General features: G+C 43.6%; 1 protein-coding gene across 4 annotated transcripts in view; it reads right to left on the bottom strand.

Moving 5' to 3' along the window:
- The window catches only part of STXBP2 (syntaxin binding protein 2), a 59,273-nt gene that overhangs the window by 30,454 nt on the left and 4,921 nt on the right, over positions 1 to 23,898 (bottom strand). Inside the window, exon 1 of one of the 4 annotated variants that reach the window (XM_053298633.1) lies at positions 23,737 to 23,788. The exons of 2 other annotated variants lie outside the window; for them this stretch is intronic. The gene's annotated coding sequence lies outside the window, so the exon portion shown is untranslated. Of the gene's footprint in view, positions 1 to 2,989; positions 3,046 to 23,736; positions 23,789 to 23,898 lie in introns of those variants that run through there. One more of the 4 variants, XM_053298632.1, reaches the window with a different exon arrangement.

The following is a 23,898-nucleotide window of genomic DNA, read 5'->3' as shown; positions in this document are numbered from 1 at the left end:
GTAAAATTCAGCATACAAAAGACCTGAGAAACTTACTAAAACTATAACTCAGCGAAGGAGCTCTCTGAAAAGGTTACTTGACCGATCGCCATCTTGCACACAGGTGACTACCAGTTTTTCTTTAGTTTGGGGGGTAGGGGAAGGTGAACGGGGCAGGATACATACACATAATATAAATTTATAAAATTATAGGAATTTACATTTATGGTGTAGAGAAAAGGTTTTAAAGGAATTAGATATATTCATGGAAGACAAGTACATCAATCAATGGTAACTAGTCTTGATGGCTTTATGCTGCCTTTAGGTTCTGGGACAGTATGCCATTAAATCCCAACTGCATGGCAGCAATAGTACGGGAGGAATATTGCCTTCATTTCCTGCTTGTGGGATTCCCAAAGACATCTGGCTGGCTCCATAAGAAACAGTATACTGAACTAGATGGACCTTTGGCTTGATCCAGCAGGACTCTTTTTATGTTCTTGTGACCAAGTGAATAGCTAATTGCAAGTCTCTTCCGCAGAGTGCCTGATGTGCTTTATAGCCTCAGTGTTAGATAAATAGTAGAAGCAGCCACTGGCGTGAACTGTCCCAGTTCTCCACAAGAGGATGGAGACCAGGGATAGCACAAAGATAGCTAATTGCTACCCAATTAGCACTAGCAATAGCAATAGCAATAGCACTTACATTTATATACCGCTCTATAGCCGGAGCTCTCTAAGCGGTTTACAATGATTTAGCATATTGCCCCCAACATTCTGGGTACTCATTTTACCGACCTCGGAAGGATGGAAGGCTGAGTCAACCTTGAGCCCCTGGTCAGGATCGAACTTGTAACCTTCTGGTTACAGGGCGGCAATTTTACCACTGCGCCACCAGGGGCTCTTATGCTTGCATAAGGACTCTTAACTGAAATTAGATATAGATAGCATATAGCACAAGCCTTCTTTAGTCGAGATCGAACCTGGTAACATTGTGACAGAAAGTAGCCTTCTCACAAGGAGAAGATCCAGGCAATCTCCCAACTCTTCACCCCGGGGAAGAAAAACAAGCAGCCTTGAATACACACAGGAACCAAATTTATCTAAATGAAAACTAGAACATGCATTTCTTCTACCTCTTTCAGTCAGGAAAACCTAAGAACCGTTGGTAAAGCAAAATTCATATCATATCTCTGAAAGGCAGTCATCTCTGGGAAACTGAAGAAGCATCCAAGTGTATGCTGATGTATGATCACATGAGGAAGAATTCCGAGTCAATCTAGGCCTATCCCTGGTGTGAGAAGATGCCATCCCAAAGACCCCAGTACAAAAAGACTAATAACGCCTGGCATATGAGAGGGACCAGGTGTTAATACCATCTCATCAGCGTCACTGTACACGCATTGTGGATGAATGAGAAGAGTTCATAATGCAGTAACAGCTTTGGCAGAGTTTATTGCCAGAGGATCAGCTACTGCCCTGCGTAATCCACCAGGAAATACCCTGCTCTCACACCTGTTCACACCAGTCAGTGCCAAAAATTTGGAACTTAATCCAAAACAGAAGCATAGCTACTACTGTCAAAGTTAGGGGATATGGCTTACAAATTATAGGGTACTTGTGGAAACTGAAGGCCTGTGGTTCACACAGAGGCGTATCTAGGGAAAATAGAGGCTAGGGCAAGCACTGAAATTGCGCCCCCTGTCCAAACATCTGACACCCATCTTTCAGATAACTTCACCATAATATCAGCTCAAAAATACAAGTCAAGCTTGTTAATCTTTTAATATTTCAAAAACTATTTAGCAGTGGACGTAGCCAGACCAAAAAATGCTGCAAAACTACAAATTTCAGGATGCTGGGGCTCATGAAATACCCAAATACTATGTGGAGGTGTACTTGGAAAACTAAACAGAAGTGCCTGTCTAATTCTCTACTATGCATTGTAGCATTGCTATTACACAAGTTTTAAAAATAAATGGAGATTTTTACTTTCCCCAGATACTCTGGAAATAATTAAAGTATATGCAAAGTAAACTGTATCACTGCTTGGAATATATTCTAGTATTTCAGAAAGACAGTTAAAATGAGAGAAAGAGAGCAAGAAACTCCCAGTGGGCCTTAATACTAAGGACTTCACACTGATTCAAAGACAAACTCACCATTAATAGTCATATTATTAAGACATCACATTTAACTCACTTATCACAAGAAGCAAAGTAAGAGCAAATGAATACAATCCTAGCTCAAAAGCTTCAGCTCAGTATACACAAGCCCTGATTCTCTGTACATAGTGCCAAATTAAATATGTGTACAGTGACTTATATATATATTAAATTACCTGTAGCCCCTTCAGGGGGCTTCCTAAAGGCGCCCGGGGCACTTGCCCTGCCTGCCCTACCCTAGACACACCCCTGGGATCACATCTAGTTTCCCATCTGGAGTGGAGAGCAATGACTGCTGTAGGCTGCAATCTTTGTTTTTCCCAGTGCCTACCTTAGACTTTATTGGGGTCAAGTCTCATTTTCAAAGGTCTCCAAATGTCTCTAATACCCTGTAAAGGGCAACTGCTCACCCTAGCCACTGAGTATATGATAAGAAGCAATTGTCTTAAGCCACAGGCAGACATGTCTAGGTTAAACATGAGATAAAGTTCTAGAAGCAGTTGCCTAGAGAGGCAGCAGAATCCACTTCCTTGGATATTTTCAAGAGGGATGGACAGGCATCTATTTGGCATGCTTTAGGAATGGGATGCAACTCCTCAAGTGTGGGGGCTTGCTTAGTAGATCTACTGGGTTCCTTTCAAACTTCAAAGTTCTATAAAAACTGCCCCCATAATTCAAGGATTCAAGATGCTTAATATATTCTTTTTCAGGACTGGGGCCTAGTAGTTTCACCTTCAAGCACTGAGCAAAGCGGCCTATACCCCAAGTAAAGTCACTGGTCTTATACTGGCCATCATATAGTTAGAACTAGCTTAAAAAGCAAGTACTAATCGAATGTTCACTCACAGACTATTGCTTGTCTCAATGCTTCTAAAGCACTATCTTCTCTTCCTGAGAGATAAACAGGCTATTTCTCCCTATGGAATGAGCCCAATTTCCATTCATATTCCTGTAAAGAGGGATGAAATGCAGCCATTTAACATTTATAAACATAATGTGTGTGTCGTTGTAAGTTAAGAAAAGGAGGGTACAATCTCTATCAAATACAAACCTTTAAGTGATACATAATTTGTTCCCCTGTACAGAAGAAGAGTAGGGATCCAAATAAAATGTTGCATAATAATTGGATCAATGTGATTTAATGGTTATGCTGCATGTTCTTTGGAAATAGCGAACTCAACCAAATAAATGTTCCCTTCAGCCTAGCTAATTATGAAAACAGTTCCTAACTCCATCTGAGATGAGTAGATCAATGCTTGGTTCCTCTGTGGGTGAGTTAATTCAACACTTAACTACTTCTCTCTTCTCACTCATCAGCTTTTGTCCCTGTGAGGGACCCTTCTCATAAGTCTTTCTCAGCTACCCACTCAGGTCACCCCACTGGACCAGTTTCCTTGCCAGGCACTATTAAGAGAAGATATTGCATCTAAATCTCCTTATGCTTTTAGTTAACCAAAGAAAAAGGCAACGCTGTGCTTAACTGTGAGCACCAGCAAGACAGAACCAGAACTGTCACCTGTACTGGTCACTAGAACACAGTCCACCTGATGCCTTCTCAGTTGAGGTACTTATCGTCTTATACAGAACTTTCCATTCTTACTACTAAGTCATCAGGAACAGGCAGCTGGTACCAACAGGCTTTGATTTTGTTAAAAAAAGAATTTTTCTTTTATAAGTCATTTGACCTGGTGATAAACCCTGAACTGAGAATCCTTCCAGAGAACAGTTAGCAGTTAGAGCAGGAGAGCTGGTCTTGTGGTAGCAAGCATGGCATGTCTCTTTAGCTAAGCAGGGTCCACCCTGGTTGCATATGAATGGGAGACTTGATGTGTGAGCACTGTAAGATTTTCCCCTTAGGGGATGGAGCCACTCTGGGAAGAGCATCTAGGTTCCAAGTTCCCTTCCTGGCTTCTCCAAGATAGGGCTGAGTGAGAGAGATTCCTGCCTGCAACCTTGGAGAAGCTGCTGCCAGTCTGTGTAGACAATGCTGAGCTAGATGGGCCAATGGTCTGACTCAGTATATGGCATCTTCCTATGTTCCTAACCTGCCTGAACTGCCAAGAGAATTTTCTGCTCAAGTGAAGACCACATGGGGCTCAGCACAGGCATAGATGCAATCTGTAGAGCTGCACAGAGACCACAAGGGAGGAAAGGTCCTTTCATTTCTTAGCAGTGTGCAGAAGATTTTCCATCAGTAGCAGTATTTGGTGGGGGAGGGTAATGCTAGCCTGAATGGCTGCTGAAAATATTTTCCTTCTCAGCATATTTGCACATTATGGTGGTGTGCATGGCCACTGAGAGAGATTCAGAAAACCAGTCAGTCAGGTCAGAGGTTCCCAACCTGCATTACCTGATCCAGTGTTTCCTAACCTTGGATCCCCAGAAACTGTTAGACCACAGCTCCCACCAACCCCAGCCACAATGGCCAAAGGCTATCATTCAGACATTGTGGCTGGGAGAAATGGGAGTTGTAGTCCAACAACTTCTGGAGAACAAAGGTTGGGAACTCCTGGGTCAGACAACCAGCCAAAGTATATAAAGGCATTCAGCTATGTGGTTTTTGCGGTATTGTAGCCATCAGGGTTAACGATATGTAAAGTGATACATATAGGGTCAAAAGATTCCCTGGCTGGCAGCTCCTCGGCTGCCGTGGAGAATGAAGGGGAAGAAGGTCAGCAGTCTGAGGAAGAGGGGATGATGCACCCATATCCTCTTGCACAGAGGATACACTGGGGGTTGAGGATATGGGTGCATCATCCCCTTGTTCTCAGCCTAATTACCTTCTGTCATCAGTGGGTGATTTGATTGTTAGTGTCATAGAGAGATAGGTCTGTGACTGTGTGTAGACTGCATGGTAACTTGCCTGCCTGGTGCGAAGGTTGTGGACATCATACAGCATCTAGGAAGACTTTTAGGCAGTGCTGGGGAGGAGTCAGCTGTCGTGATGCATGTTTGAACCAATGATGTTGGGAGGTCCTGGAAACCAAATTTAGGCTGCTAGGTAGCATACTGAAGTCCAGGTCCGCCAGAGTAGCATTCTCTGAAGTGCTACCTGTACCACGAGCAGGGCCAGTGAGACAGGCAGAGTTGAGGGTTCTCAACGCGTGGATGATATGGTAGTGCTGGGAGGAGGGGGTTAGATTTGTTAGGCACTGGGATACATTTGGGGGCAAGGAAGTCCTGTACAAAAGGGACAGGCTCCACTTGAACCAAGATGGAACCAGACTGCTGGTGCTTAAAATTAAAAAGGTTGCAGGGCAGCTTTTAAAATGATGCCTGGGGGATTGCCAACAGAAACTGGGTGGTATCTGGTTCAGCAAGCAAAATCCCCTAAGGTGCAAGGGTGCAAATGTTTCAGATAAACCAGAAGAGGATAGAGTAGAACCAGGAGTAGAGGAGACAGAAACACATGACAGCTCACCAAAAAGGTCAAATGATGATAAGGGAAATAGCACAAGTCAACGCCAACAACAGGTAAGAGACACAACATATAGGTGTTTATATGCCAATGCCAGAAGGTGGAGATGGGCGAGCCAGAATGCTTGGTTGCTAATGGAAATATAGATATAATGGGCATAATGGAAACCTGGTGGAATGGTGAGAACCAGTGAGACACTGTTATTCCTGATTACAAACTCTACAGATGGGACAGGGAGGGGAGGATTGGGGGTGGAGTAGGAGTAGCACTGTATATTAAAGAAGGGATAGAATACAACAAGCTAGAAAACCTAGGAGGACCAGAGTCCTCCACAGAATAATTATAGGTGACAATACAAAGACAGAAAGGAAATGTGTTACTAGGGATGTGCTATCACCCTTCAGATCAAAACGCTGAGAGTGACCTGGATGTGGAGAAGCAAATCAGAGAGGTGTCAAAGAGAGACAGAGCAGTAATAATGGGCGACTTCATTTACCCTCACACAGACTGGGAAAATTCAAGTGCGAATATTGACAGAGAGGCCAGATTTCCAGACATGCCAAATGACTGTATCTTAGAACAGTTCATCACAGAACCAACCAGAGAGAAGGCAACTTCGCACCTAATCCCGAGTGGTGCCCAGGACCTGGTGAGAGATGTCAAAATTGTAGAACCATTGGGAAATAGTGACCATAGTGTTATCCAGTTCAGCTTATATGTGAGTGGAGTATTGCCAAGGAAGTGTCATGCCCTCACCCATGGATAGCGATGAGGAGGGGGAGGCTGGCAACCTCCCCAGCAGGTGAAGAGGCACCTGAAAGGGAGAGCTCGGTTCTTGGGCCACAGGAGGTAGCTGAGACGGGCCAGAGTGAAGGTTCAGGACAAGAAGGCCCATCGGGAGCTGAGGAGATGGGGGTGGGGGGTGGAAGGCCAAACCCTGAGCTGGAGGACAATCAACCATTAACCCCACCCCCCCCCCAAGAGTGGAGACATGCAAAACACTGATAGCACTCAGAAGTAGTCAGTGCCTCCTCGGCAGGCAAGATAAGCACTGAATCTCTAACAGCTGGCCGGGGAAGGAGATCAATTAAACCAAGGATTATAAATCAGCTGGCAGGAAACGAACAAGCCACCGGAAGCAACGTGTCAGTTGAGCTTGCTGCATACCAAGCCTTCTGTTATGTGGAGTTCCCAGCTTCGTGGTGGAACTCTTGAGTCCAAGGATTCCCCTGCTTGTAACCTGATTCCTGAGCTGGGCACCGGATGACTTCATCCGGGATGGGTTGCTGGTGACACCCTGCTGGACCCTTGGCTCAGGACATTTGGGATCTGGTGAGTGACATGGGTTGCGGGGGACTCGGTTTGGACTGGGTACTCTGTAGTGATTTGTTCTTTTGTGCTTCTTTGCAGACGTGGAGCGACTTCTGAGCTACCGGCTTCTCCGGATAGAGACCAGGGACTAGATGGCTGACAGACAAGCTCGTGACAGGAAGTCCAACACAGATGTGTTGGACTTCAGAAGAGGACTGGTTAAAAAGGAAGCTGAAAGGGAAACTCAGGAGGGTTGAATCAATCCAGAAAGCATGGAACTTATTTAAAACCACAATAATAGAAGCTCAGTTGGAATGTATACCAAGAAGGAGGAAAGGCGACCAAGTTCAGGAGGATGCCAGCATGACTAACAAGTAGAGGAAGCTATAAAAGTGAAGAAGTAGCGCTGCCCAAATGAAGAGAACAGAAAGGAACATAAGTTCTGGTAAAGGAAATGTAGGAGACAATAAGGGATGCAAAAAGAGAGTTTGAGGAGCATATATCTAGGAGTGTCAAGGTGAATAACAAAAACTTCTTTAAATGTATCAGAAGCAGAAAACCTGCCAGGGAGGTGGTTGGATCCTTAGATAATGATGGCATGAAAGGAATTATTGAGGAGGATAAGGAAATTGTAGAGAAGCTGAATGAGTTCTTTGCATCTGTCTCCATGTGTCCCTACAGCTGTACAAATTTAATTGAAATTGGTTAGGCAGTTTATAAGTTAGCCTAGCTATGCCTCAAATGTTCAGGCACCTGCCATCTTGAATGGGGCGGATGACATCATCAGAAACTACACCGTTAAGGTGTCCCTAAAACTATTCCAAATTTGGTTCAAATCGGTTAGATGGTTTACATGTTAGCCCACTTGGGCCTAAAATGTTCATGTGTCCATCATCTTGAATTGGGGTGGATGACATCACTGAATGGAGGTGAGGTGTCCCTATGTTACCCTACAACTGTACCAAATTTGGTTCATACTGGTCTATGCATTGTGAAGTTGATAGCAACACACGGACACACAGAATGCAGGCAATCTCATAAGCTTACTTTCATGAGAACATAAGAACACCCCTATCTAGACCAGTATCCTGTTTGACACAGTGGCCCACCAGATGCCTCTGGGGAGCCCACAGGCAAGAGGTGAAGCATGCCCTCTCTCTTGTTGTTGCTACCCTGCAACAGGTGTTGAGAGGCATTGTGCCTTGGAGGCTGGAGGTGGCCTATAGCCATCAGACGAGTAGCCATTGATAGACCCGTCCTCCATGAATTTGTCTAAGTCCCTTTTAAAGATGTCCAAACTGGTGGTAATCACCACATCCCATGGCAAAGAATTCCATAGATTAATTATGCACTGTGTGAAAAAGTACTTCATCTCGTTGGTCCTAAATTTATCAACTTTCAGTTTCATGGGATGACCCCTGGTTATCTCTGTCCACTTTCTCTACTCCATACATAATTTTATACACCTCTATCATGTCTCCCTGTAGTCACCTCTTTTCCAAACTAAAGAACTCCAGATGCTTGCTGTAGCCTTGCCTCATAAGGAAGGTGCCTTTTTATTTGCTCCAATATGCGTCACTTTACACTTGCTCACACTGAACCGCATTTGCTATTTTGTCACCCACACATCCGGTTTGGAGAGATATTTTGGAGTGCCTCACAATCAGTTTTGGATTTTACTACCCTAAATAGTTTAGTGTCATCTGCAAATTTGGCCATGTCATGCTTACCCCAACTTCTATATCATTTATGAACAAGTTAATGAGCTCTGGTCCCAGTACAGATCCCTGCGGCACCCCACTTCTTACTTCCCTCCCTTGTGAAAACTGTCAATTTATTCCTACCCTGTTTCTTGTCCTTCAACCAGTTATTGATCCACACATGAACCTGTCCCCTCATCCCATGACTGCTAAGTTTACCTAAGAGGCTTTGGTGGGGAACTTTGTCAAAAGCTTTCTGGAAGTCCAAGTATACTATGTCAGCTGGATCACCTTTGTTCACATATGAGGCAAGACTTGCCCCTGCAGAAGCCATGCTGGTTCTACTTCAGCAGGGCCTGCTATATATTTAACAATTTGTCCTTCATGCTTTCTATCAATTTAACTGGCACCAGTTAAGCTAACTGGCCTGTAGTTTTCCGGACCCAACCCCCCCCATCTCTTTTTGAAAATTGGGAATTAAATTAGCTACTTTCCAGTCCTTTGCTACAAAGCCTGCCTGGAGGGACAAGTTACATATTTTTTCTGGGAGATCAGCATTTTCACATTTGAGTTCCTTCAGAACTCCTGGGTGGATACCATCTGGCCCTGGCAATTTGTTAATTTTTAGTTTTTCAAGACAGTTTATAATATCTTCCCTCATCATCTCAAATTGGCCCAGTTGTTCAGCGTCTAAACCCAAGAAGCTCAGTTCCAGAGAAGGTATATGGTCAGTATCCTCTGCCTTGAAGACAAATGCAAAGAACTCATTCAGCTTCTCTGCAATCTCCTTAATCATCCCTTTCATGCCCTCATCATTGAAGGGTCCAACTGCCTCCCTGGCAGGTTTTCTGCTTCTGATATATTTAAAGAGGTTTTTGTTACTCCCCTTAACACTTCCAACTATATGCTCCACAAACTCTCTTTTTGCATCCCTTATTGACTCCCTCATTTCTTTTGCCAAGGTTTATGTTCCTTATTGTCCTCTTCATTTGGGCAGGACTTCCATTTTCTGAAGGAAGTCTTCTTCCCTTTTATAGCTTCCCTAACTCTTCTTGTTAGCCATGCTAGCGTCCTCCTGAACTTGGTGGTACCTTTCTGTGGTGGTACATCTGTGCTGGACTAATTTGGCAAAGAGGCTTCTATCTACGCCCAGCACAGTACCTCCAGTGACTGTTGCTGGTGTCTATCGTACCTTTATTTTTAGATTGTGAGCTCTTTGGGGACAGGGATCCATCTCATTCATTCATTCATTCATTCATTATCTCTTGGTGTAAACCGCTCTGAACCATTTTTTGAAGGGCAGCATAGAAATCAAATCAATCAAATAAATGAATGAACGAACGAATAAATAAATAAATAAATAAATAAATGCTGAATTGGATCACATTATGGTCACTGTTCCACAATGTTTCTGCAACTCAGACATCTCACACCAGGTCCTGGGCACCACTCAGGATTAAGTCCACCTTCTCTCTGGTTGGCTCCGTGACCAACTGTTCTACGGCACAGTCTAGAAATTTGGCCTCTCTTTTGTTACATGAGTGTATGGGTAGTTGAAGTCACCCATTATTAATGCTCTGTCTCTCTTTGATGCCTCTCGGAATTGCTTCTCCAAATCCAGGTCACTCTCTGCTTTCTGAGCCAGAGGGCAATAGCACATCCCTATTAACATGTTTCCTTTCTGTCCTTGTATTGTCACCTATAATTATTCTGTGGAGGACTCTGGTCCTCCTAGGTTTTCTAGCTTGTTGGAATCTATCACTTCTTTAATATACAGTGCTACTCCTACTCCACTCCCAGTCCTCCCTTCCTTGTCCCTTCTGTAGAGTTTGTAACCAAAAATAATAGTGTCTCACTGGTTCTCACCATTCTACCATGTTTCCGTTATGCCCACTATAACTATGTTTTCATTTGCAACCAAGCACTCCAGCTCACCTATCTCTGCCTGGAGGCTTCTGGCATTGGTATACAGACAACTGTACACCGAGTCTCTTACCTGGTGTTGACTTGTGCTATCTCCCTTACCATCATTTGACCTTTCTGGCCAGCTGTCATGTGTTTCTATCTGCTCTACTCCTAGTCCTACTCTTTCTCCTTCTGGTTTATCTGAAACATTTGCACCCTTGCACCCTAGGGAATTTTGCTTGCCGAACCAGATACCACCCAGTTCCTGTTGGCAATTCCCCAGATGTCATTTTAAAAGCTGCTCTGCAACCTTTTTAATTTTAAGCACCAGCAATCTGGTTCCATCTTGGTTCAAGTGGAGCCTGTCCCTTTTGTACAGGCTTTGCTTGCCCCCCAAATAGATCCCATTGCCTAACAAATCCAACCCCCTCCTCCCGGCACCACTGTCTCATCCACGCATTGAGACCCCTCAACTCCACCTGTCTCACTGGACCTGCTCGTGGACAGGTAGCACCTCAGAGAACATTACCCTGGGGGTCCTGGATTTCAGTATGCTACCCAGCAGCCTAAACTGGGCTTCCAGGACCTCCCAACTGCATTTCCCAACATCATTGGTGCAACATGCACCATGACAGCTGACTCCTCCCCAGCACTGCCTAACAGCTTACCTAGATGCAGTGTGATGTCTGCAACCTTCACACCAGGCAGGCAAGTCACTGTGCAGTCTACACACAGGTCACAGACCCATCTCTCTATGCCCCCAATGATCGAATCCCCCAGTACTGCAAGGAATATTTGCTGGAGCTTAATTATCACAAAACCAGAATCATGGCCTTTGCCAAAAGGCCCAAAACCCACTCCTGTTTTATTGATGGTCACAAGATAGAACAGGTCCCTTGCTTTAAATATCTGGGGGTAGTTCTGCATTCCTCCGGCTCTAGGAAGATACATGGGGAGTATGCAGCACTAAATGCACAGAGGAGCTCCTCCGCTATTCTTAAGTTCCTCCGAACAAGAGGTGGTCACTATATACCCACAGCACTAAAACTGCATGAAGCCAAGCCAATAGCACAGTTACTCTACAGTGCCCAGCTACAGTGCACCTTCCCCAACTTTTCCATTCTGAAACGCATGCAATCAAAGTTCCTAAGAACAGTTCTTCAAGTACCAAGATGTGTATCTAATGCTATCCTGCAACTAGAGACAGGCCTGATGAAAGTGAAGGCAAGGATATGAATGACCATAGTGAACTACTAGCTAAATTTCTCCCTTTGCCCCTCAGGCCTAGCCTCCACCCTCAACGCCATGTGATGAATTCCAATCCAGTTGGAAACGGACAGCTATGAATAAAATAAGGTCCCTAGGCCTATCCCCACTTCACTTAGTTAACTTGGGGTACGACCTGGCCAAGGCACTCATCAAGCAACGTATTACGGATATAGCGTGCCAGTCTGACATAGGAAAGACCCCAAACTTCCCTGTCAGTGAAGGACTCAGGTATGTCAGCTCCCCCTTGCCATACCTAACGCAACTGGAAGTCCCAAAGCACAGGAGGGCCATTACACTGGCAAGCCGCCATGTGCTTCCCTCAGCTGTGCTTGAAGGTCGCTATGGGAAGATTCCAATCTCAGAACGCAAGTGCCCCACAGCTCAAGGAAGGCAGAAACGACAGGACAGGTTCTTCTACAGTGTCTGTTCTACAGGGACATCCGTGCCTCCCTTATCTTACTACTATTACATGGCTATCCTGGGCGAGCGGACCAGTTTTATACTTCTTTGCTGCTCTCCGATAGCAACCCTGCTGCCACCTACAGTCTTGCCAGGTTCTGTGTGGCAGCAATTAATATCCGGCGGACGATGACTTCCCATGTGTGCCCAGAGCCCACCTGTATGAACTAAGGGGCAGCCACAGCTACTGCCTTAGTGTGGCAGCCCAACAACCCGCAACGTCCTGGCTACTATTTTACTGGTTTATATTATGATATCCTTTTAGTGCATATTAGCTCTTATTATTTTATACATTTTAAACCTTTTAAAATATTTTCCTACTTTATAAGCATGCAACATGATCCAGGGTACTGCTACATGGTTTATTTCTATGCTTCTTATTGTAGCTGTAGTTAAATCATTTTATGCTAGGAGTAAAATGTAGCCCAGAGTCTACTATGTCTCTTATTACAACCATAGCTAGATTTTTAGTGCAGTCTAATGCCTATATTTTATATTTTAAAACATTTATGCTAGTAATATATTTTAGCATCTTTTATATTTCTTATTGTATATTTTAAATCATCTTATGATAGTAGTGTGTCTTAGAGTGTAAAATCTACTTAGGTTTTAAAATGTACTTTATGCTGGTCTGTGACCGTAATAATGATTGATGATGAATGATCAAATCACCCACTCCCCTGGGGAGTATCCTCTGTAGGAGTGTGCAATTCGGATTTTTGGTGTTTTGATTCAGATCCAAATCAAAACACCCCCAATTCGTTTTTGGGTCTGAATCTGACCCATCTGAATAAACCCAGAGATTCAGATCCAAATTAATCTGAATCGATTTGGATCAATAAAACGCTTCCCAGGGTCAAAAGAGTGGGGTGGGGTGGTAGTGCCTAATGGGTGGAGGCTACCTCCCAAATTGCAGAGGGCTTGGGCAAAGGGCTGATTTTTGGTGAATTGTTGAAGATTACGCGTCTTTAAGGTTTCCCCCCATAAGGTATAATGGAGGTATAATGGAAGTGTATTGCTTCACGTTGGGGGGAAAGGGGTGGCCTAGAGCGGTGTGGGGTTGGTGGTAGTGCCCAAGGGGGGCAAGGAAGCTACCAGAATTTTTTCAAAGGATTTGGGCAGAGGGCTGATTTTTGGTGATCTGTTGAGGTTTACACCTCTTTAAGGTTTTCCCTCATAAGGTATAATGGAGGTTTCAGCAGCCCCATAACTGCACTTGGGGGGTGTTGGGGTGGCCCAGAGTGAGTGGTGGTGTAGTGCACATAGGGTGCCAACCACCCCGATGGGTTTCTAACCCATGGGATACAGGGTTCTGTTGTTCTGAGGTGTTCTGAGTGTAGATTCTTTAGTAGCAAATGAGATTTTCAATACAAACCATGAATCCACTCTCATTTCCACCAGAGCCTTGAGTGAAAGTGAATTTTAGCATCTCTTTTTAATAGTCCTAAAGGTACCAGCTGTTCATTTCTCTCCATCTCTCTCTGTCCTCTCTGACCACTGCACAAAGAAGGTTTCTCCACCACTAGAAGAGATAAATTGTACTTTGTGTCTCTGCTTGGTTATCTCCCATTGAGATGGGGTGCCAGTGTCTAAAAAATGTCTCGGAGAAGGTGGGTTTTGACCTATGGCAGCATAAGATTATGAATTCAAAGTTCACAGACTCAAGCTAGCTCATTTCTAGTTGTTTCTATGCTGCTCCCCATTCTACCATTTCCCCTTGCCAGGCCACATGCAGTACCAGAGTTGAATCATAATGCTTAGCATTTGTATAGCATTTCTGAGTATTCAAAGCACTTCAAAGTTATTACCTTGTAATCCTTACAACCACCCTGTGAGGTATTATCATCCCCATACTGCAGAAAGGAGAGCTGAGGCTAAGAGGGAGTGGCTTACCTAAAGTCACCTAGTAAATTAATGGCAGAGATTAAGATTTAACCCATGGACACCGTGAGTCATAGCTCAGTCCCTCAGCCACTATGCTACATCTCTATTTAGTCACAGAGTTCAGCCGGCCCATGCCACTTTCCGTGGGCTGAGTCAGTTGGGTGAAAACTGAAAAGGCACATTGAAGTACAGTTCCACACTCTGTACCAATGGCAACCTCAAACTTCCAAGCAGCTGCTGTGGATGGGTGCACAGTACAGATCCATGTGATGCTGCTCTAGTACGTGAACAGTTCAGCCCACAGAGATGCTCCATGTGGCCGCTGAAACAGTCATTTCTACAGTTTCCACTCATATAGATTTCGGTATAAAGAATGTTTATTTTCTGAGCTACCCTTCTCTGAACAAGCCTTCATCTAAGCTGGATATGGAAATAATGAGTACAGATCCTTCAGATCTGATAAAATCTCTCACCACAATGGAGGGCTAACCATCAAGTCCCAAGCAAACCCTGGGCTTGGGTGGGGTGTTTTTTGTTCCTCCCTTCCCTTTGTGGTCTGAAATCAACAGCTCTGCAACGTATGGCAAAAACCAGATAACAGCCAGTAGCCTAACAACAGTATTTCTAAATTAGTGAAACTTCAAGGACCAGAACAAATATGACTAAAGATCAAAGTTATACTTCAAACTGCAACCAAGGCATTGTAGTAGGCGAGCTGAAGGCCAGTTTTACTTAATAAATGAATTCTTTAAGTGAGCAGCATCTACAGGCTACGGCTCATTCATTTTTCCAGATGGATGTTTTATAAGCAAGTCTTACTTATACAATGAATTTTTAAAAACATATGGAATCAGGACAGGGGAGCTTAATGCACTTTTGGTAGTTAAATTATTCATTTTATTTTTAAATCAGTTTGCAATTAGCTACTCATCACCTGGAGGCTTTACAGACAGGGCTTCTACCCCATATCTGCTTCAGAGGAGAGTGTGTGCATTCGCACACCAGACAAACTTACTCCAAAGTCTTTTCAAGATTCTTGGACCCACTTCACACAAATCAGGCTTTGTGCTGCAAATTCTAGCTTATCTCAATGTATTTCTGGATTTTTAAAATATTGGTTTTAAGCTACTTTTTCTGAAAAGGCCAGAACAAATAGGGAGAGGCATGGACATAGAATCATTTGCATGATAAGAGGCATACTTTCTTTAGAAATACAGAAGGCTCTTTAGGAAGATCTCTCTCCCCACCCCCCATTGGCTAGAAAGAAAACAGGGAACCTGCCATATGAACTTGATTCAAAACAAAATCCCGAGAGCAGAGGGGAGAGGCTGCTTCCCTCAATGCTGCGAGTGTCGTTCAAAGTGGTTTCGCTCAACATTTATCCCGAAGCATGAAGCCACGTGTGAATAACAACCTGGTTACTTCTAGCAAGTAAAGGTTGCCTGGAGGAAAATTGCCTGAGGGGACAGAGCCCTTAAAGCAGCTTCTGAAATGATTGTTAGTTGAGCGCCGCTCTACAGAGGCTACAATATGACTCCCCCCCGCCCACACCGCTAGGCAGCCTAAACAGTTAAATGGGAATGTGTCTTGCAGTAGCAGTAACGTGGGTGGGGCAGAAGATGTGGAGCAGCCTGGGCAAACACGCAGTGTGGGAGGAAGATAACCACCCCCAAAATAATTATTTACAAAACTCTTTTAACCCATCTTCTATGAAAAGGAACAGATTAATAAAGTGGTGAAGTGGGAACAAAACAAACCATTTCACAGAGAAGTGCAGCAGGAGTTCTGGCTGGAAATGGCTATAAATAGGATTGGAGTCATTAGTACATTGGAGGATGTACCTGAATCCATTAGATGGCTGCATTAGAGCTCAAAATGAAGACTTTAGTGACTCAGAGACTTTTCTCTTACTGCCTTGGGGACCTGGCAGTTTTGCTGCCCAATTCCTCTTGTGGTTGCCTTTCTATTGCCCTGCTATTGGAGGATTTGACCACAGTACTCATGCATTGCTCAGCTGGACTAGCATTACTCTGGGCAAGCAAGGGAAAAACAAGCATATGACCTTACTGTCTGCTGGCATTTTCTTTCAAGGGGAGGCACGAAACCTACCTGTAAGATAAAGATGCCATGGTACCTTTGAAATTGACTGGCTTGTGGTGGCATGAGAATTCAATGAGGTCCACTTTGTTAGATTCAAGATACAGACTGAAAAGTAATTTATCCACAACTGTACTCGAACCCATGTATATATCTATACCTACCACTTTCTCTGCCTAATTAACAAATCTGGTTCAATAGGCTAGCACTATCTATAAATGCTCATACCACAAGAACCCAGGTAGCCCCTAGAATGCCACAGCTTTACTTTACTTTGTCTTCTTGCTGCTAATGAAGGTCTTCTTCTTCTTCTTCTTCTACTACTACTACACCATCACCACTCAACAAATTTCCCAAAGCGGTTTACATAGAAAAATAAATAATAAATTAATAAGATGGTTCCCTGTCCCAAAAGTGCTTACAATCTAAAAAAAGAAACATAAAGATAAACACCAGCAACAACCACTGGAGGGATGCTGTGCTGGGCATGGATAGGGCTGGTTTCTGAAAATCACAGTATTGAGTATTTAATCAGAACAACCAGTGCCTAGCAGCAGTACATCTAGGTAACTATTAATTGTTATGTTAACAGACACAGCAGGCATAGAGACATATTAAACTACCTATTCCATGCTGATACTGAAATTCCTTTTGCAGCTTAAGGCATAACATTTTCTAAAGCATTTCTCTGCAAACTGGACACCATCCGTTCTTTTCATGTTGCTTCATATGGAATTCATTTCCACTCTTACCATCCTTTCTCAAATCTGTGAATTTAAGCTAGCACATGTTTGGACGGAAGCATAAAAAATGATGTAAAACGCCCAGAGACGTCAGTTTTGGGTGGTATATTAAATGCTGGATCAAATCTAGCTTAAAATCTATCCTCATCACCATGGTAGGTCTAAGTTATTTATCTACCCTTTGTTTTTAATAATAATTAAACTAATAAACAGCAGTGCCCTCCCTTCAGATGTACAGTGGGTATAGGAAAGAATCACCCCCTTTGAAAGACCTTAAACTTGAACAGTTCTGTATGGAGGAGTGGGCAAATATTGCTCCGTCTAGATGTGCAAGGTTGATAGAGAAGTATCCCAACAGACTCAAGGCTGTTATTAAAGAAAAAGGTGATTCAACAAAATATTGACTTTGGGGGGGGTGATCCTTTTTCAATCTCAGTAATTCTTGTTTTTTTTATTTCTGACACTTTTTCTGGACTGTAATTGTGATGTTTTTCAGTTGGATGTTATAGGTTGCATTGGATAAGTACAGCTGGTGAAGGGAATTTTCTTTGTGTTTTCATTTCAGGATGTAAGGGAACCAGAATTTAAGGTCTATCAAAGGGGGTGATTCTTTCCTATACCCACTGTAGTATTTACAATCTATTTTGAATTTCCTCTCACTTTGAAAACAAGTTAGGAGTCAAGCTACCACTCATTCTTGAAACACCAAAGCCCTATTCACACATTATGTTAAGCACATACAATCTGTTTACAGTATAAGTGTGCATACATTTGTCCACATATAGTTATTCACATGTTATGCTGAACACACACACACAGAGACGTATACTTCCTTTTTGTACCTGAATTTAAGAGGGTTTGTACCTAAGCTCACTTTTAAAATGTATGCCTGTGTAGTCATTCACAAATATATATGTATATAAACACCGGCTGAAAGGCACATCTAATGTACAGATCTCTTGCTGTTGTTCAAAGAGCTGATCTGTTGCAAACAGACTGCCCAGATGACATGGTTAAACGAAGGGTCTCATCTTGCACGACAAAAAACATTTTAAAAGAATGTTTGCTCCAAGCATTTCTTCATTACAAGAATAAAAAAGGATTCTATTGTGTTATCTTTACCATAACTAGAACATTTTCATTTAAAAAACACAGTTATTATAGTGCAATATATTAAGCATATTTTCCTCAACACAACTCCCACTGAATTCTGTGGGATTTACTCCCAAGTATGTGTGCTACTCATTGCTGCCCTAACTTTGCCTATGTTTCTTGATTCATTTGACAAACACGACAACTGCATCCTCATCTTTCATAAGGACACCACACTTAGCAGAAGACAGACATTTCCGATTCTGAAGACATCTATTTCCTTTTCAGGGCTGAAGTTTGTGGATTTAGTTTATCACTTCTGTACACTGCTGGGGACGGTTCTGAGGACTCCCCATGCCACTCCCGCTATTCTTTTGAGAATAAAAATAGACATCTTATCCCTCAAAATGGAAATAGACATCTTATTCCTCTTTTTAACATCCTTAATTATTGACTTAAATTTTCAATAAATTTTTCAACTGCACTCACAGGAGCAAACTGTAGGCAGCCTAGAAACAATGGCTCTTGGCACTAAAAATGTCCCTTAACTGAGGGCCAATTCAGATTTCATGCAGCAAGTGTGTTCTACTACATGAAAATAGTAAAATCTGTTTGTGCAGCGGTAGGTACTGTAATGTGTGGAGAAAAGACACATTTATTAACACACAGGCACATTTAATCAGTCAAAAGGGAGAGTATCAATCCATTTCTTCCATCAGTTGATAGCTCTAATAACTAGAAAAGCTCTTCCCCTTCCAATGGCTATCATAAACTAATTATAAATGCAAATGTGTGTGGGGGGGAGAGCGGGATGAAGATCTTGTTAGCATCTTGTGACTCCTGAGGATGTGGACAAGCTGCTTGGATCAGTGAGGCCTACCACTTGTTCTCTTGACCCTTGTCCAACATGGCTTGTTCGATCTAGCAGGGAGGTTGTTGTAAACAGCCTGGTGGAAACCATAAATGCTTCTCTGAGGGAGGGCAGGATGCCTCCTTGTCTTAAGGAGGCAATCACTAGACCTCTTCTAAAGAAGCCTGCATTAGATTCCTCAGAGTTGAGCAATTATAGGCCTGCTTCCAACCTCCCATGCCTGGGCAAGGTAATTGAGAGGGTGGTGGCCTCTCAGCTCCAGGCGGTCTTGGAGGAAACTGATTATCTAGACCCATTTCAAATTGGCTTTCGGGTGGGCTATGGGGTGAAGACTGCCTTGGTCGGATTGATGGATGATCTCCAATTGGCAATTGACAGAGGAAGTGTGACTCTGTTGGTCCTTTTGGATCTCTCGGCAGCTTTCAATACTATCGACCATAGTATCCTTCTGGAACGTCTGAGGGTGTTGGGGGTGGGAGGCACTGTTTTACCGTGGTTCCGCTCCTACCTCTCGGATAGATTCCAGATGGTGTCAAATGGAGACTTTTGCTCTTCAAAATCTGAGCTTAAGTATGGTGTCCCTCAAGACTCCATACTTTCTCCAATGCTTTTTAACATCTACATGAAACTGCTGGGAGAGATCATCAGGGGATTTGGAGCTGGGTGTTACCAGTATGCTGATGACACCCAGATCTACTTCTCCATGTCAACATCTTCAGGAGCTGGCATATCCTCCCTAAATGCCTGCCTGGAAGCAGTAATGGGCTGGATGAGGGAGAATGAACGGACACTGAATCCAGATAAGACGGAGGTACTTATTGTGCGGGGTCAGAACTCTAGAGACTATTTTGATCTGCCTGTTCTAGATGGGGTCACACTTCTCCAAAAGGAACAGGTTCACAGTCTGGGAGTACTTCTGGATTCACACCTCTCCCTGGTTTCTCAGGTTGAGGCGGTGGCCAGGGGTGCTTTCTATCAGCTCCAGCTGATATGCCAGCTGTGCCCGTTTCTCGAGATCAATGACCTCAAAACTGTGGTATATCTGCTGGTAACCTCCAGACTTGGCTTTTGTAATGTGCTCTATGTGGGGCTGCCTTTGTACATAGTCCGGAAACTTCAGCTGGTTCAGAACGTGGCAGCCAGGCTGGTCTCTGGGTCATCTCGGAGAGACCATGTTACTCTTTTGCTGATGGAGTTACACTGGCTGCCAATAGGTTTCTGGACAAAATACAAAGTACTAGTTATAACTTACAAAGCCCTAAACGGCTTAGACCCTGCATACCTAAGAGAGCGTCTTCTTCGTTATGAGCCCCACCGCCCATTGAGGTCATCTGAAGAGGTCCGTCTCCAGTTACCGCCGATTCGTTTGGTGGCTACACAGAGACAGGCCTTCTCGGTCGCTGCCCCGAGATTGTGGAATGCGCTCCCTGCTGAGATACGATCCTCCCCTCTCTGGCAATTTTCAAAAGCCACCCGAAAACCCTTCTTTTCACCCAAGCTTTCTCAGCTTCCTAAATTGTGGGGGTTTTAATTTCTGGTTTATTTTAAAATTCAAAACCCAATTTCGGGGTTTTTAATCATTGTAATTGTTTAATAGTTGTTTTAAAATGTTTTTAAATTGTTAATTGTTATGTTTTTTTAAAAAAATTTGTTTTAGCTCTTTACTGTTTTAGTGGTGTGTTTTAATTGTAAACCGCCCTGAGCCATTTTGGAGGGGCGGTATACAAATCAATCAAATAAATAAATAATAAACACCTTCACTTAGACCACCTCCATTTTCTTCCCTCCCTGGGGGATGCAAAGATTATGTAGCAATTTACATATCCAACAGGAATTAAAGCAAGCCAGTACAGTTCAGTGGACTCTATCATACCAGGCCTGGACTTAGGAACATAGGAAACTGCCATATACCGAGTCAGACCATTGGTCTATCTAGCTCAGTATTGTCTTCATAGACTGGCAGCAGCTTCGCCAAGGTTGCAGACTTGAATCTGGGACTTATATTAAATCCCACCTCTGCTATGAACTCATCGGGTGGCTTTCCTCTTTCTCAAGCTCAGGTTCCCATGTGTCAAATAGCCATAAAGTAAAAGTGTGCCCTTAAGTCGATTTTGACTCCTGGCACCCACAGAGCCCTGTGGTTTTCTTTGGTAGAATACAGGAGGGGTTTACCATCGCCTCCTCTCACACAGTACGAGATGATGCCTTTCAGCATCTTCCTATATTGCTGCTGCCCGATATAGTACCAGCGAGGATTCGAACCGGCAACCTTCTGCTTGTTAGTCAAGCATTTCCCCACTGCACCACTTAAGGTGGTCAAATAGCCATAACACCTCCTAATGTTGTCACAAAGAAAACACCATAGAAGGATGTAACACATTTTGCCAGTTAAGAGTGCTAATAGTACTAGCCATTTGTTTTACTCTTTCCCTAAGGGAGGGTATTGACTAGATCATCCTATTAGGCAACTCACTAGCCTAATTGTGACATTCTGGAGTGAGGAAGCTACCTTGGAGTTCACAGGGTAGAGATTCTCTAAGCAGCAGTAATAATAAAGAACAGATCATTTCCTTATCAAGCAAGTTACACTTACATTTAGCCACACCTAGTTGCTACATCATGGAACACAGCAATGACAGTCACAATACTAGCAAAAAGTATTTGTAGACTAGTGGGCAACAATTTGACCTTAGTCAATTACTAATGTGACTGATGAATCAATCACCACCTTGGTACCAGTGAAGAAACAGAGCAGAGAGGTTAAATGGCCAAATCAACATGGCTTCAAGAAAGTAGCAGAGCTTGAAAAATGGGGCCCACTGGTTTTAGCACTTTGCATTCCATAAGACTCAGATCTTAACTATGTCCTCAGCTTCTTTATGAACAGGGAAATACACACATGTACACCCCCTAGAACACAGCCACTTCTAGAGCTTAGTTTAACAAAGAGAGTACAAAGAGAGAGTATACATAGGGAAGAGGAATATGGGCAATCTTTCCCCTTCTTTCACACAATAGGATTAGCACATATAACAATTCCTTATTTTAATTTAACCTTACTGCACTATGCTTGTAATGCTAATGTTATGTAGACAATCTAATTAGTTTTATATCCTCCACTTTGCATAACATTGGGGTCTGAACTATTGCCAAGCAAGAACTTGCAGCCGAATCTGCAGCTCTGGCCTGCGAGGACTGTTGGGGTAGCCCCCTTCCCTTCCCAGAAGTATGGAGAGACCTATGGAGAGACCAGTGTACCCTGAGAGGATGGCAAGAAAGGATGCACATAGGCCAGGAAGCTCTTGTCCTCAGCTCCTGAAAAGACCAACAGCCTGAGACAACGTTTTATTAACATTCTGTAATTTGCTTCTTTTAATATTGTAAACTGCTTTGGATGCCTTTGTCAAGGCAGAAAGGTGGTATAAAAATGTAGTAAACAAACAAACAATAATGGTTGTGCCGTCAAGTCGATTTTGACTCCTGGCGCCCCCAGAGCCCTGTGGTTTTCTTTGGTAGAAAGGAGGGGTTTACCATTGCCTCCTCCTGCGCAGTAGGAGATGATGCCTTTCAGCATCTTCCTATATCACTGCTGCCTGATATAAGTGTTTCCCCATAGTCTGGGAAGCATACCAGTGGGGATTCGAACCGGCAACCTTCTGCTTGTTAGTCAAGCATTTCCCTGCTGTGCCATTAGGTGGCATGCAGCATGTTTACTCAGAAATAAATCTATAGGACTTACTCTCAAGTAAGTGTGTACAGGATTGTGAACTCAGCCTTGAGGGTGGGGGGGAGGCACTGACTGGTTTCTTCGAGTTTTAATGTGGGAAGGTGTTCATCCAAATTAATTTCATGATATGAGTGAGATTTAACAAACATCCTAGTCAGCTCCTATTCTTGCCACCCAATTTTGATGCTGTAGAGTGACAAAGCAGCCACAGTTCTTGCAGTCTGTCCCAATTTCTGTTCAAGGCTTCTCTAGGCTACCTGCTCAAGAGCACAGCAATGGATTCAACCACACTGGGAGTATATTGTCCAGCTCTGGGTGCTAGTTACAACTGAAGGATGCTAGCAAACTGGAAAGGATTTAGGAAAACAGCTGTGTGAGGATAACAAAGAATGCAAATTAAATGGAGGACAGGCTCAAGAAACCAAGAATATTTAGTTTAGAAAAAAGAAGACCGGGAGAGGTGATTCATTTCTCAAGTTTTCAAATATTTAAAACAACATCAGAAAGGAAAGAACATAGTAGAGCTGCCTATTCAGACAGGAACTAAAAACAAAACCAATGAATAAATAAAAACTGGTTCAAATGACAGCAGCTTGAGTTTAAATTAAGTACTAGGAAAGATACCCTAAGTGCATTTCAAAGTGCAACCAACAATTCATTCCCCTTAATGCTTCTTTTAAAAACAAGGCTTAAGGAGCCAACACTCAGTGTGTGTGTGTGGGGGGGGGGATTCTAAGCCATGTTTAGGGAATGCAAGCACAGAAGCCAGTTACATGGGTAATGCCAGATAATGAATCCAAAACAAAAGGTGCCATCTGAAGATGTAGCATGTAAGCAGGATACAAAACACTGAGAGGTACGACTGGAAACAGCTAGAAGTGTCCAAGCCGAGAAACGCAGCTTTCAGATTCAAACTTCATCGGGGGGGGCGGGGGAGGAGGAGAGTCTCGTCAGCCCTGCCCCCGTCCAGGACGGCTCCTATCAGAAAGGCATCTGCGGCTGCGACAAGAAACGTCGAGTTCTTGTGTGCTGTCTTCTCTTCGGAATGCACAATCATGTAAAGGCAGGAGGTGGGACGTCAGTCACCCCACAGTGCCGAACACACACGTTCCCTTACCACGGAGAAGGCCCACTCTTTACGATCGTGTGTAGAAGGGCGAGTGGCATGGAACAAGCTACACCCCTTCACCCTTCTGGTCCAAGAAAACCGGGATATAAACAGACACGCGCGCGCATATGCTCCCCCACCCCCGGGCGCCCGCCAGCGGTCGGTCCACAC

The sequence above is a fragment of the Hemicordylus capensis genome, chromosome 2 (genome assembly GCF_027244095.1).
Source record: "Hemicordylus capensis ecotype Gifberg chromosome 2, rHemCap1.1.pri, whole genome shotgun sequence".
In the NCBI taxonomy this organism is placed as follows: Eukaryota; Metazoa; Chordata; class Lepidosauria; order Squamata; family Cordylidae; genus Hemicordylus; species Hemicordylus capensis.
The sequence above is the reverse complement of the archived record's forward strand: the minus strand, read 5'-3'. Positions and strand labels throughout refer to the sequence as shown.